The sequence below is a fragment of the Rattus norvegicus genome, chromosome 3 (assembly GCF_036323735.1).
Source record: "Rattus norvegicus strain BN/NHsdMcwi chromosome 3, GRCr8, whole genome shotgun sequence".
NCBI classification, from domain to species: domain Eukaryota; kingdom Metazoa; phylum Chordata; class Mammalia; order Rodentia; family Muridae; genus Rattus; species Rattus norvegicus.
The window spans coordinates 162968773-162981413 of NC_086021.1; positions in this window are offsets into that span (position 1 = coordinate 162968773).

A 12641-nucleotide genomic window follows, 5' to 3' on the forward strand; every position below is an offset into this window, starting at 1 on the left:
TACAATTAATGCCACCTGGTTGCTGTTAAGGTTCAGTGTCAAGTACTATGGAAACTGAAGAGTGAGCCCAGCAGCCGTGCCAGGGAATGATGGGAATACAAGGATAGTAGGAGTTCTCTGGGGAAGCCCTATTGTCATCAGAGGGAAGGACGTAAGCCCACAGCAGTAGGAGAGGGCCTTGTTGTATGGTAAGAGAATTTCTGAGTGAGAACACAGGCATTGTGGGTGGGGGCAGCCTCCTGTAGGGAATGGGTTTGAGTTGGCAGTTCTCTGCAAACCTGTTTCGTGAGGACAGAGTACATACTATGGCAGATGTGTCACTAAGCAAAAGTATACACCATGACAAGAGACCTAAGAAACTGAATGTGAACAGCATGGTTATGTCTTATTCCTTGATTTGCAGAGCTCACCTATGTCATTTTCTACCTCCATGATACCCAAGTGAAATATGTTGCAAGACCTATGTGTACAAATTTGAAATTTTTAGTGGTCCCCAGCTGTGCTGGGAACATAGCTTAGCGAGAGACTATTGTCTAAAGAATTTAAGACCCAGAATCCAAGTAATGACATGTAGAAAGAATTTCTTATGCACTATATGGAAACAACACCTGCCAATAAAAAGCTGATGGCCTATTAGGAAAAGGCAGGACGTAATAATAAGTGGGGGTTCTGGTGGGGAGAAAGGAACTCTTGGATAGTGACAAGATTGTAAACAGATTTTCTGCAAAGTCTGAGGAGATGCACTGCACTTATGATACTGAGAAGAGGTAACCAGCCAGGTGACACTCATAGATTAGAATCAACAGGATAATTAAGTTGCAATCTAGTTGGAGAACAAGTACAGGCTTATGGCCTAGGCATTTATTCATAAGTAATTCAGTCTTAGAGTTGTTATTTTGGGAACTGGTGCATGGGTGGAAAATCCCTTGGTTATGATGACATTCACAACTAAAAGTGGTTTAAAATCCAAATAAAATTAACTCTCTGAAATATAATCTTCCTTCTCTAATGTTGAGAAATACGTTCAACTCACCACATAATTTTTATAAAAATTTATAACATTTTAATGAAACATAATACCTTCCACTTTCCTGCTGAGGTTTGCATGTCATGTGCATTTAGTTCTTGGGGAACAATTTCAGTTATTCATCTGCAGAGCTACAATCCTGATGGGAGACATCAAAAGGCTTAGAGCATCTCATTTTATCCTCATTTTCTGTACACACCAGCATCTATCATGGACATCCCCAACATCAAGTGCGTTGTGATTCCATATGGCGGACAGATGAACTTGGTTTATCTCATCAAGACATTTATCGGTGTGAATGAGTTGTCAGTGTTAAAATAAGGAATACCTTGTGACCAGGAGAAACTCTGTGATATTTGAATATTTGGGTCCTGAAGGAGACCAAAATAAAGAACTTTGAAGTAAAGTCAAGTCATTGAAGAAATTAGTGAGCAAACAAATCAAACGAAAATGGAACCACAAGTTACCAGAATCCTAGTGATCTGTCATTTTTTCTTTGAACATTATTACCACTATTTAGTTCTCTGCCTGATGACCACCATTTTTCCTTTGTCATGGTGACCATCAGATTATTCTATAGGCTGGAATGTTTTTGTTTTTAGATCTCACCTATAAGTAAGATCATATATATATATATATATATATATATATATATATATATATTATTTGTCTTTGTCTAGCTGTTTCCCTGTGTATAATAACATCTCTACATCACTCAACTTCTACTCCATAAAGACATGGTGCTGGAGAGGCTAGTGAGGTAACTTCAGCAGTGTGCTTACTACTGTCTCGCTTTTTTGACTCTCCAGAAAGTTCCTCGGTCCAGGGCCAAGAACTTAGAACCCCTATCGTTGACTGCAGCATAGCACTTAGCATTAAGTAGACACTGATGGGTAGTCATCAGAAGGATCAAGCGTTCCAGCACGAGACACTCAAGGATGAGAAATGGAGAAAGAAACAGAGGGATGCACAAAGGTAGGTCTGTGCCCCCAGGAAGGACCTGGAAGCTGATAATGGGCAAAGGACAGATTGCAGACCAAATCTTGGGGAGTCAGGAAGAGCACAGAGGTGCTCAACCAACTGGTCATGTCTAGGAGTTGCCCAGCACATCCTCTCCAGTGGCTAAGATATCAGCCAACAGTGATAAACCTGCATGACAAGGAGAGAGCCCAGATGATGGAGTCCAGGCTTCAGTTTCTACACTGTCAGGACAGCTGTCTCCACCTCCATTGTCTCTTTCTCCATTTCACCCCCACCCTCTTCATTGGCTTTTCTCTTCTTCCTCCACCTGCCTGTTTTCTCCCTCGCATTCTCCATCTCATTTTCCTCCTGTCTCTAACTCTGCCTTCCTTCTCATCATCTTGTTTTTGTCCTTTCCCTCACTCTCCTTCCACAAACACTTGTTCCCAATTGTAGTTCAGGTGCCAGGGCAGAAAGGATAAGACACTGAGACACCCAGCAGCTCAGAGGGGTCAGATCCACCCAGAACTCTCTTCAGGACCCCTGTAGTTTCTTTGAATTCTTTATGTTAATTCTCAAGGAACACTCCACTGACCAGGAAGAAGCACAGCCCAGTTGAGAGTGGACAAGAGGTCCCTGGGGATGTCAGTGGAAGGCACTGGATCCTGTAGATTCCACTTTACAGCCAGTTATGAGCTGCCATTTGGGTCCTGGGAATCAAATCCTGGCCCATTAGCATGGCAAGACTTCACTGCTAAAACTTCTTTTCAGCCTCAAAGGACATTTATTTTGTTTTTTGAATAATATGTCAGCATTGCTGAAAGGGTAATTAAAAATATTCAGACACTAAGGTTCTACTGTTTCACTAATTGCTACTTTTAGCTGTGATAATATGGCAGATTTTTCATTTTTTTTACTTTTGTTTTTCTTTTATTCCAAGTTTTTCTTCTGGGGGTTTGGCTGTAAGAACTGGAGGGAAATGGATAAGCTCCCTGTCTCTCTCTTTCTCTTGGTCCCTCTCTATGTCTCTCTGTGTCCTTCCATCTGTCTCTCTTCTCTCTCCCTCTCTAAAAAAATCATTGCAGTTGGCTTGTAGCTCAGCAGTACAGAACTTACAAAAGAGCAAAGCAACAATGAACCTGTGGGTGGTGGTGCAGGCTGGTTAATGTTGCCTTGTGAGAATGGCTGGGGATTGGCTGTTCTGTCCTTATGAGTGAGGGAATTCTAGGGAGCACAGCCCCTATCCTTCAGAATGGCCTGGTTCTTGAGTGACCCCAGTCTCACCATTGGGCCTTTCTTGTCATAGTAGCTTTTTCCAAACAGGATGCTGAGTGGTGTTTCAGATAAATACCTTCCCACTACTTAATTGCTGGGGTCAGTAGGATCAGGAAACTGCCATGACTGGGATTAGCAGTCACATTGGGAGTAGGAAGTCCTAATTTGGGACTCCTTGTCCTTAATATCTCTGGAAAGCTTCAGTGAGAAATTTCTCTCAAGACTCATATGACCCAGCCTTTGCTTCTTATAACCAATTACTTTACATTAGAGGAGATTTCCTAAGTACTGGAGAGATTCTCATTTCAAGATGCCAGAGCAGTTAGCACAGACATGGGGTGACCTCTGTCCTCCCAATCTCTCCATAAGAACCCTTTATGTGTGCCCTGTAATGTAATTGCAGTCATTGCTATTGCCTGTGTCCACAGCCTGCCAAGTGTGAGGACATTCACAAGCGCTCCCTGTTTTATCTTAATGTCTACAGCATAGAGGTGACCTGCAGTTTCCTGTCCCAGTTCATGCAGGAAGAATAAAGTTGCACCCCAGGTCATGCAGCTTGAGATGGGAAGAGTGAGGATTTGACCCAGCGTCCTCCCATTCCCAGTGCCAAACTCAGAACCCAGCCATCCAAGGCCCCTACCACCCTCGTGATGCCACAGAGACTTCCCTGTCTATCATGACAGAGACATACAGTTATAAGGTGTTAGTTAATCTATTTATCGGCCAAGACAACTCTGGCTGGGGCCCAGTAAGAGTGGAACATGGTGGCAGCAGACTGAAAGAGAGGCTGCACATAGAAGCCAGCTATGTCAAGGCCACAGCACATTTTTCTACCTGAGCTCACAGAGTCACAAGATCATAACATCCTCTGCTCGGACTGTCCCTTGTTCAGGACAGGTCCTGAGGGCTAGCTAAATTGCAGTGGACAATCTCCATGCTGCCCCAGTCCGAGGCCCAGCTCCAACTTCTTTCAGTGTTGTCCCAGCTTGGGATAAGTCCAGGACTTGGATACCCATTCAAGAAATGGGGCCCATGAAAAATAGGATGTGTAAGCCTAGGGTAAGTCCTGAGCTGCCAGCTGGCCTCACCTGATGTAGCTTTGGGTATCTACCCTGGTGTGACCTTGAAAGATGTGGACCTCTCAGAAACCTATTTCTTCCATTGGAAAATGAGGCTTTCAAACTAATGTCCACAATTAACAGGCTTATTAAAGAGGTGTATCTAATCTGAAGGCCAGACAAGAAGCAAATGTGCCCATCTACCCTGAAGGACAAGAACTGCTCACTGCTGCCCCAGGAGGCCACTTGCTGAAACAGCTGCTCTCATGTTCCCCTGGGGCACAGGTTCTGCATTCTCAATGCAACCAATGCCCCTTCCTCTCTGAACCTCCTGTTAGGTCACTGGGAAATAGATCACAGCAGGGCAGCTCCTGATGTTAAATAAAAAACAGTGGTCATTGTTGTTTATAGGGGTTTACGCCTCTGCAGTGCACACTGTGAAGAACTGTGCACATGAGCCACAGTGTTCCGAGGTAGAATTGGAGCTCTGAAATTCACAGGAGAATGAGCTCAGCAAATGTGAGTTGGAGGTCATTTGTGAGATACATAATCCTGCTGCTTCTGTCCCCAATATCCTGGTAAGTCCAGACATCAACTTTGTTCAGGGTCCACAATCTATTTGACCTAAAGGGCGTGAATCTTTTTTTCTCCATTTTTATTTAATTGGGTATTTCTTATTTACATTTCAATTTTTATTACCTTTCCCGGTTTCTGGGCCAACATCCCCTTAACCTCTCTCCCTCCCTTCTACATGGGTGTTCCCCTCCCCATCCTCCCCCCATTACTGCCCTCCCCCCAACAATCACATTCACTGGGGGCTCAGTCTTGGCAGGACCAAGGGCTTCCCCTTCCACTGGTGCTCTTACTAGGCTATTCATTGCTACCTATGCAGTTGGAGCCCAGGGTCAGTCCATGTATAGTCTTTGGGTAGTGGCTTAGTCCCTGGAAGCTCTGGTTGGTTGGCATTGTTGTACTTTTGGGGTCTCGAGCCCCTTCAATCTCTTCCAGTCCTTTCTCTGATTCCTTCAACGGGGATCCCGTTCTCAGTTCAGTGGTTTGCTGCTGGCATTCGCCTATGTATTTGCCATATTCTGGCTGTATCTCTCAGGAGAGATCTACACCCAGTTCCTGTCAGCCTGCACTTCTTTGCCTCATCCATCTTATCTAGTTTGGTGGCTGTACATGTATGGGCCACATGTGGGGCAGGCTCTGAATGGGTGTTCCTTCAGTCTCTGTTCTAAACTTTGCCTCCCTATCCCCTCCCAAGGGTATTCTTTTTCCCCTATTAAAGAAGGAGTGAAGCATTTGTATTTTGGTCATCCTTCTTGAGTTTCATGTGTTCTGTGCATCTAGGGTAATTTGAGCATTTGGGCTAATATCCACTTATCAATGAGTGCATACCATGTGTGCTTTTCTGTGATTGGGTTACCTCACTCAGAATGATATTTTTCAGTTCCATCCATTTGCCTATGAATTTCATAAAGTCATTGTTTTTGATAGCTGAGTAATATTCCATTGTGTAGATGTACCACATTTTCTGTATCCATTCCTCTGTTGAAGGGCATCTGGGTTCTTTCCAGCTTCTGGCTATTATAAATAAGGCTGCTATGAACATAGTGGAGCACGTGTCTTTGTTATATGTTGGGGCATCTTTTGGGTATATGCCCAAGAGAGGTAGAGCTGGGTCCTCAGGTAGTGCAAGGTCCAATATTCTAAGGAACCTCCAGACTGATTTCCAGGATGGTTGTACCAGTCTGCAATCCCACCAACAATGGAGGAGTGTTCCTCTTTCTCCACATCCTCGCCAGCATTTGCTGTCACCGAGTTTTTGATCTTAGCCATTCTGACTGGTGTAAGGTGAAATCTCAGGGTTGTTTTGATTTGCATTTCCCTTATGACTAAAGATGTTGAACATTTCTTTAGGCGTTTCTCAGCCATTTGACATTCCTCAGCTGTGAATTCTTTGTTTAGCTCTGAACCCCATTTTTAATAGGGTTATTTGTCTCCCTGCAGACTAACTTTGTGAGTTCTTTGTATATTTTGGATATAAGCCCTCTATCTGTTGTAGGATTGGTAAAGATCTTTTCCCAATCTGTTGGTTGCTGTTTTGTCCTAACCACAGTGTCCTTTGCCTTACAGAAGCTTTGCAGTTTTATGAGATCCCATTTGTTGATTCTTGATCTTAGAGCATAAGCCATTGGTGTTTTGTTCAGGAAATTTTCTCCAGTGCCCATGTGTTCGAGATGCTTCCCCACTTTTTCTTCTATTAGTTTGAGTGTATCTGGTTTGATGTGGAGGTCCTTGAACCACTTGGACTTAAGCTTTGCACAGGATAAGGATGGATTGATCTGCATTCTTCTACATGCTGACCTCCAGTTGAACCAGTACCATTTGCTGAAAATGCTATCTTTTTTCCATTGGATGGTTTTGGCTCTTTTGTCAAAAATCAAGTAACCATAGGTGTGTGGGTTCATTTCTGGGTCTTCAATTCTATTCCACTGGTCTATCTGCCTGTCTCTGTACCAATACCATATGGTTTTTATCACTATTCTGTAATTCTGCTTGAGTTCAGGGATGGTGATTCCCCCAGAAGTTCTTTTATTGGTGAGGATAGTTTTAACTATCCTGGGTTTTTTGTTATTCCAGATGAATTTGCAAATTGTTCTAACTCTATGAAGAATCAGATTGGAATTTCGATGGGGATTGCATTGAATCTATAGATCGCTTTTGGTAAAATGGCCATTTTTACTATATTAATCCTACCAATCCACGAGCATGAGAGATCTTTGCATCTTCTGAGATCTTCAAGTTCTTTCTTCAGAGGCTTGAAGTTGTTATCATGCAGATCTTTCACTTGGTGTTAAAGTAACGCCAAGGTATTTTATATTATTTAGGACTACTATGAAGGGTGTTGTTTCCCTAATTTCTTTCTCAGCTTGATTCTCTTTTGTGTAGAAGGCTAATGATTTATTTGAGTTAATTTTATACCCAGTCTCTTTGCTGAAGGTGTTTATCAGGTTTAGTAGTTCTCTGGTGGAACTTTTGGGGTCACATAAATATACTATTATATCATCTGCAAATAGTGATATTTTGACTTCTTCCTTTCCAATCTGTATCCCTTGGATCTCCTTTTGTTGTCTGATTGCTCTGTCTAGAACTTCAAGAACTATATTGAATAAGTAGATAGAGAGTGGGCAGCCTTGTCTAGTCCCTGATTTTAGTAGGATTGCTTTAAGTTTCTCTCCATTTAGTTTAATGTTAGCTACTGGTTTGCTGTATATGGCTTTTACTATGTTTAGATATGGACCTTGAATTCCTGTTCTTCCCAGGATTTTTATTATGAAGGGGTGTTGGATTTTGACAAATGCTTTCTCAGCATCTAATGAAATGATCATGTGGTTTTTATCTTTCAGTTTGTTTATATAGTGCATTACGCTGATTGTTATTCATATATTAAACCATCCCTGAATTCCTGGGATGAAGCCTACTTGATCATGATGGATGTGCTCTTGAATTCGGTTTACAAGAATTTTATTGAGTATTTTTGTGTCAATATTCATAAGGGAAATTGGTCTGAAGTTCTCTTTCTTTGTTGGGTCTTTGTGTGATTTAGGTATAAGAGTAATTGTGGCCTCTTAGAAGGAATTTGGTAGCGGTCCATCTGTTTAAATTTTGTGGAATAGTTTGGATAGTATTGGTATGAGGTCTTCTATGAAGGTCTGATAGAATTCTGTACTGAACCAATCTGGACCTGGGCTCTTTTTGGTTGGGAGACCTTTAATGACTGCTTCTATTTATGTAGGAGTTATGGGGTTGTTTATATAGTTTATCTGTTACTGATTTAACTGTGGTAGCTGATATCTGTCTAGAAAATTGTCCATTTCCTGCAGATTTTCAAGTTTTGTTGAATATAGGCTTTTGTAATAGGATCTGATGATTTTTTTGAATTTCCTCTGATTCTGTAGTTATCTCTCCCTTTTCATTTCTGATTTTGTTAATTTGCACACACTCTCGGTGTCCTCTGGTTAGTTTCGCTAAGGGTTTATCTATCTTGTTGATTTTCTCAAAGAACCAGCTTTTGGTTCTGTTGATTCTTTCTATGGTCCTTTTTGTTTCTACTTGGTTGATTTCAGCTCTGAGTTTGATTATTTCCTGCCTTCTACTTTTCCTGGGTGTATTTGTTTCTTTTTGTTCTAGAGCTTTGAGTTGTGCTGTCAAGCTGCTGACATATGCTCTCTCCTGTTTCTTTCTGCAGGCACTCAGAGCTATGAGTTTTCCTCTTAGCACAGCTTTCATTGTGTCCCATAAGTTTGGGTATGTTTTTACCTTCATTTCCATTAAATTTTAAGAAGCCTTCAATTTCTTTCTTTATTTCTTCCTTGACCACGTTATCATTGAGTAGAGCATTGTTCAACTTCCATGTATATGTGGGCATTTTTTCCTTATTGTTATTGAAGACCAGCTTTAGCCTGCGGTGGTCTGATAAGACCCATGGGATTATTTCTATTTTTCTGTATCTGTTGAGGCCTGTTTTAGGACTGATTATATGGTCAATTTTGGAGAAAGTACCATGAGGTGGTGAGAAGAAGGTATATTCTTTTGATATAAGATATCAATATCTTATAGAATAGAATGTTCTATAAATATCTGTTAAGTCCATTTGGTTCATGACTTCTCTTAGTCTGTCTATGTCTCTGTTTAATTTCTGTTTCCATGATCTGTCCATTGATGAGAGTTGGGTGTTGAAACCTCCTACTATTACTGTGTGAGGTGCAATGTGTGCTTTGAGCTTTAGTAAGTTTTCTTTTATGTATGTACGTGCCCTTGTATTTGGAGCATAGGTATTTAGGATTGAGAGTTCATCTTGGTGGATTTTTCCTTTGATGAATATAAAGTGTCCTTTTTTATCCTTTTTGATGACTTTTAGTTGAAAATCGATTTTATTCAATATTAGAATGGCTACTCCAGCTTGCTTCTTCAGACCATTTGCTTGGAAACTTGTTTTCCAACCTTTTACTCTGAGATAGTGTCTGTCTTTGTCTCTGAGGTGTGTTTCCTGTAGGCAGCAAAATGCTGGGTCCTCATTGCATATCTAGTTTGTTAATCTTTGTCTTTTTATTGAGGAATTGAGTCCATTGATGTTGAGAGATATTAAGGAATAGTGATTGTTGCTTCCTGTTATATTCGTATTTGGATGTGAGATTATGTTTGTGTGCTTGTCTTCTCTTTGTTTTGTTGCAAAACGATTATTTTCTTGATTTTTCTAGGGTGTAGCTTGCCTCCTTATGTTGGGCTTTACCATTTATTATCCTTTGTAGGACTGGATTTGTAGAAAGATATTGTGTAAATTTGGTGTTGTCATGGAATATCTTGGTTTCTCCAGGTATGTTAATTGAAAGTTTTGCTGGTTATAATAACCCGGGCTGGCATTTGTGTTCTCTTAGGGTCTGTATGACATCTGTCCAGGATCTTCTGGCTTTCATAGTCTGTGGTGAGAAGTCTGGTGTAATTCTGATAGGTCTGTCTTTATATGTTACTTGACCTTTTTCCCTTACTGCTTTTAATATTTTTTCTTTGTTTTGTGCATTTTCTGTTTGATTATTATGTGATGGGAGGAGTTTCTTTTCTGGTCCAAGTTCTGTTGGAGTTCTGTAGGCTTCTTGTATGTTTATAGGCATCTCTTTCTTTAGGTTAGGGAAATTTTCTTCTATGATTTTGTTGAAGATATTTACTGGTCCTTTTAACTGGGAATATTCACTCTCTTGTATACCTATTATCCTTAGGTTTGATCTTGTTGTGTCCTGGATTTCCTGTATGTTTTGGGCCAATAGCTTTTTCTGTTTTACATTATCTTTGACAGTTGTGTCAATGATTTCTATGGAATCTTCTGCTCCTGAGATTCTCTCTTCTATCTCTTGTATTCTGTTGGTGATGCTTGTATCTACGGCTCCTTGTCTCTTCCTTTGGTTTTCTATATCCAGGGTTGTTTCCCTGTGTTCTTTCTTGATTGTTTCTATTTCCATTTTTACTTCCTTCACCTGTTTGATTGTGTTTTCCTGGAATTCTTTCAGGGATTTTTGTGATTCCTCTCTATAGGCTTCTACTTGTTTGTTTATGTTTTCCTGCATTTCTCTAAGGGAGTTCTTCATGTCTTTCTTGAAGTCCTCCATCATCGTGATCAAATGTAATTTAAAATCTAGACCTTGCTTTTCTGGTGTGTTTGGATATTCATTGTTTTCTTTGGTTGGGGAATTGGGCTCCGATGATGCCATGTAGCCTTGGTTTCTGTTGCTCGGATTCCTGTGCTTGCCTCTCGCCATCAGGTTGTCTCTGGTGTTACCTTGTTCTGCTATTTCTGACAGTGGCTAGACCGTCCTATAGGCCTGTGTGTCAGGTGTGCTGTAGACCTGTTTTCCTGTTCTCTCTCAGCCACTTATGGGAACAGAATGTTCTGCTTTCAGGGGTGTAGTTTTTCCTGTCTACTGGTCTTCAGCTGTTCCTCTGGGTGTGTGTCCTGAGTCCACCAGGCAGGTCACTTGGAACAGAAAAGTTGGTCTTACCTTTGGTCTTGTGCCTGAAGTCGCTCCTCAGTGCTGGGTTTCAGCTCTCTGTGAAGGTGGTAACCAGAAGTGCTTGCCCCTCTTTCTCTCGGGTCCCTTTGCACAGGGGGCCCAGATGGCACTAGGTGTTTTCCTCTAGAGTCAGAGGTGTGGGCAGAGAATAGTCTCCTCTGGCTTCCCAGGCGTGTCTGCCCCTCTGAAGGTCTAGCTCTCCCTCCCTGAGCACAAATCTTTTATTTTTGTGTTTATCATTTTGTGTTTGTGTGTATGTGATGTTCAACATCATGTGTGTGCTGGTCTGTGTGGGACCATGTGCCTCTTAGGTCAATGGATTATTTCCAGGAGTTATTCTGTACTTCTACCATCCAGTGCTTTCTACAGAGCAAACTGGGGTCATTAGGCTCAGGAAATAAGTACCTCCTGTTCTGTTCCACCTCACTGACTCAAGAAGGGACCTGGGCTATGATGAGGAGAATGTGCTTTTCTAGCTGCAAGTGAGTTCTCTATAGGATTGCTTTAGCTCCTCATGGATGGAAATAAATTACCTCTGTATCCACGGAGGAGGTGGATCTCTGCAGAATCCACTTGTTTGCTTTCATCTCTAGGCTTTTCAGTTACAATTGTCTGGCAAAGTCTATCAGAACATGAAACTAGTGAAAAACATACCTAATTTTTCTTTTAAAATTAAGAGGGTCGGGGGTTGGGGATTTAGTTCAGTGGTAGAGCACTTGCCTAGCAAGCGCAAGGGCCTGGGTTCAGGTTCCAGTTCCAAAAAAAAAAAAAAAAAAAGAACGATTTCAGGAACTGTATCCTGTGTCCACCAATACCCCAAGGCACATATAGTCTGTAAATTATAACCTCAAATCCCAATTCACCTTAGTTTTTTGCATTATTCTCTTATTCCATCAGAGCTAGATTCCTCCTTGTTGAACCACAGCTGTCCTGGCATGTGCATTTGCACATCACTTACATCCTCCCCAATGATTAACACATGGGTCCCACAGCCACACTGTAGACATGGTTGACTTCTAAGGAGGAAGGATGTGAATCATTCAGTCAGCTTTCTTGGCTCCGTAAAGCAGCAGCACACCCCCATGGCAGCACAGTGGCCATGAACTTATTTTCCTCCCTTTATTTTTAGTTTTCATGGAGCATTAAACAAAATAATCAAGGAAGCTGGTTTAAAATACAGATGCCTGAGTCAGTAACATGTGGAGGGAAGTCATCATTGCTGCCTCACTGCATCCCTCAATGAGGCTGGCTCTGCCCAGGTGTGGTGAGTAGGGCTCTGGGATAAGGGTGGGTGCATAGGAAGGATGGTCAGCGTCACCTGAGAGCCCATCCTACCCTTCTTACTGCATGACTACACCTGGTGTCTTCCCCTCTCCAAGGTTTCAAATGACTAATGGACTAACATAGGTGCACACTAGCAGCTTTCACAACACAACATTCTCCCATTCATCCACTCTGGGTCTTCTTCCCAGACAATACTGAACTGACACATCTTGGCAGCCTCAGGTTCCTCAACTCAGGAATCAGTCTTGGCAGAAGTTCTTCTCCATCCATCATTGTCAATCAAGCATCATTGGTGACCTTTGGATTGGAATATCTTGGCTAACTTTAGGTATTTTCTTTGGAGTCCCTTTAGAACATTCCGGAAATGGGGCTTACTTCTCATCTTGGGACCACAATATAAGGCCACGGTCACCCTAGGATCCCAGGAGATCGTGAAGAGAAACAAGGCTTTCCTGTCCTTCCTTC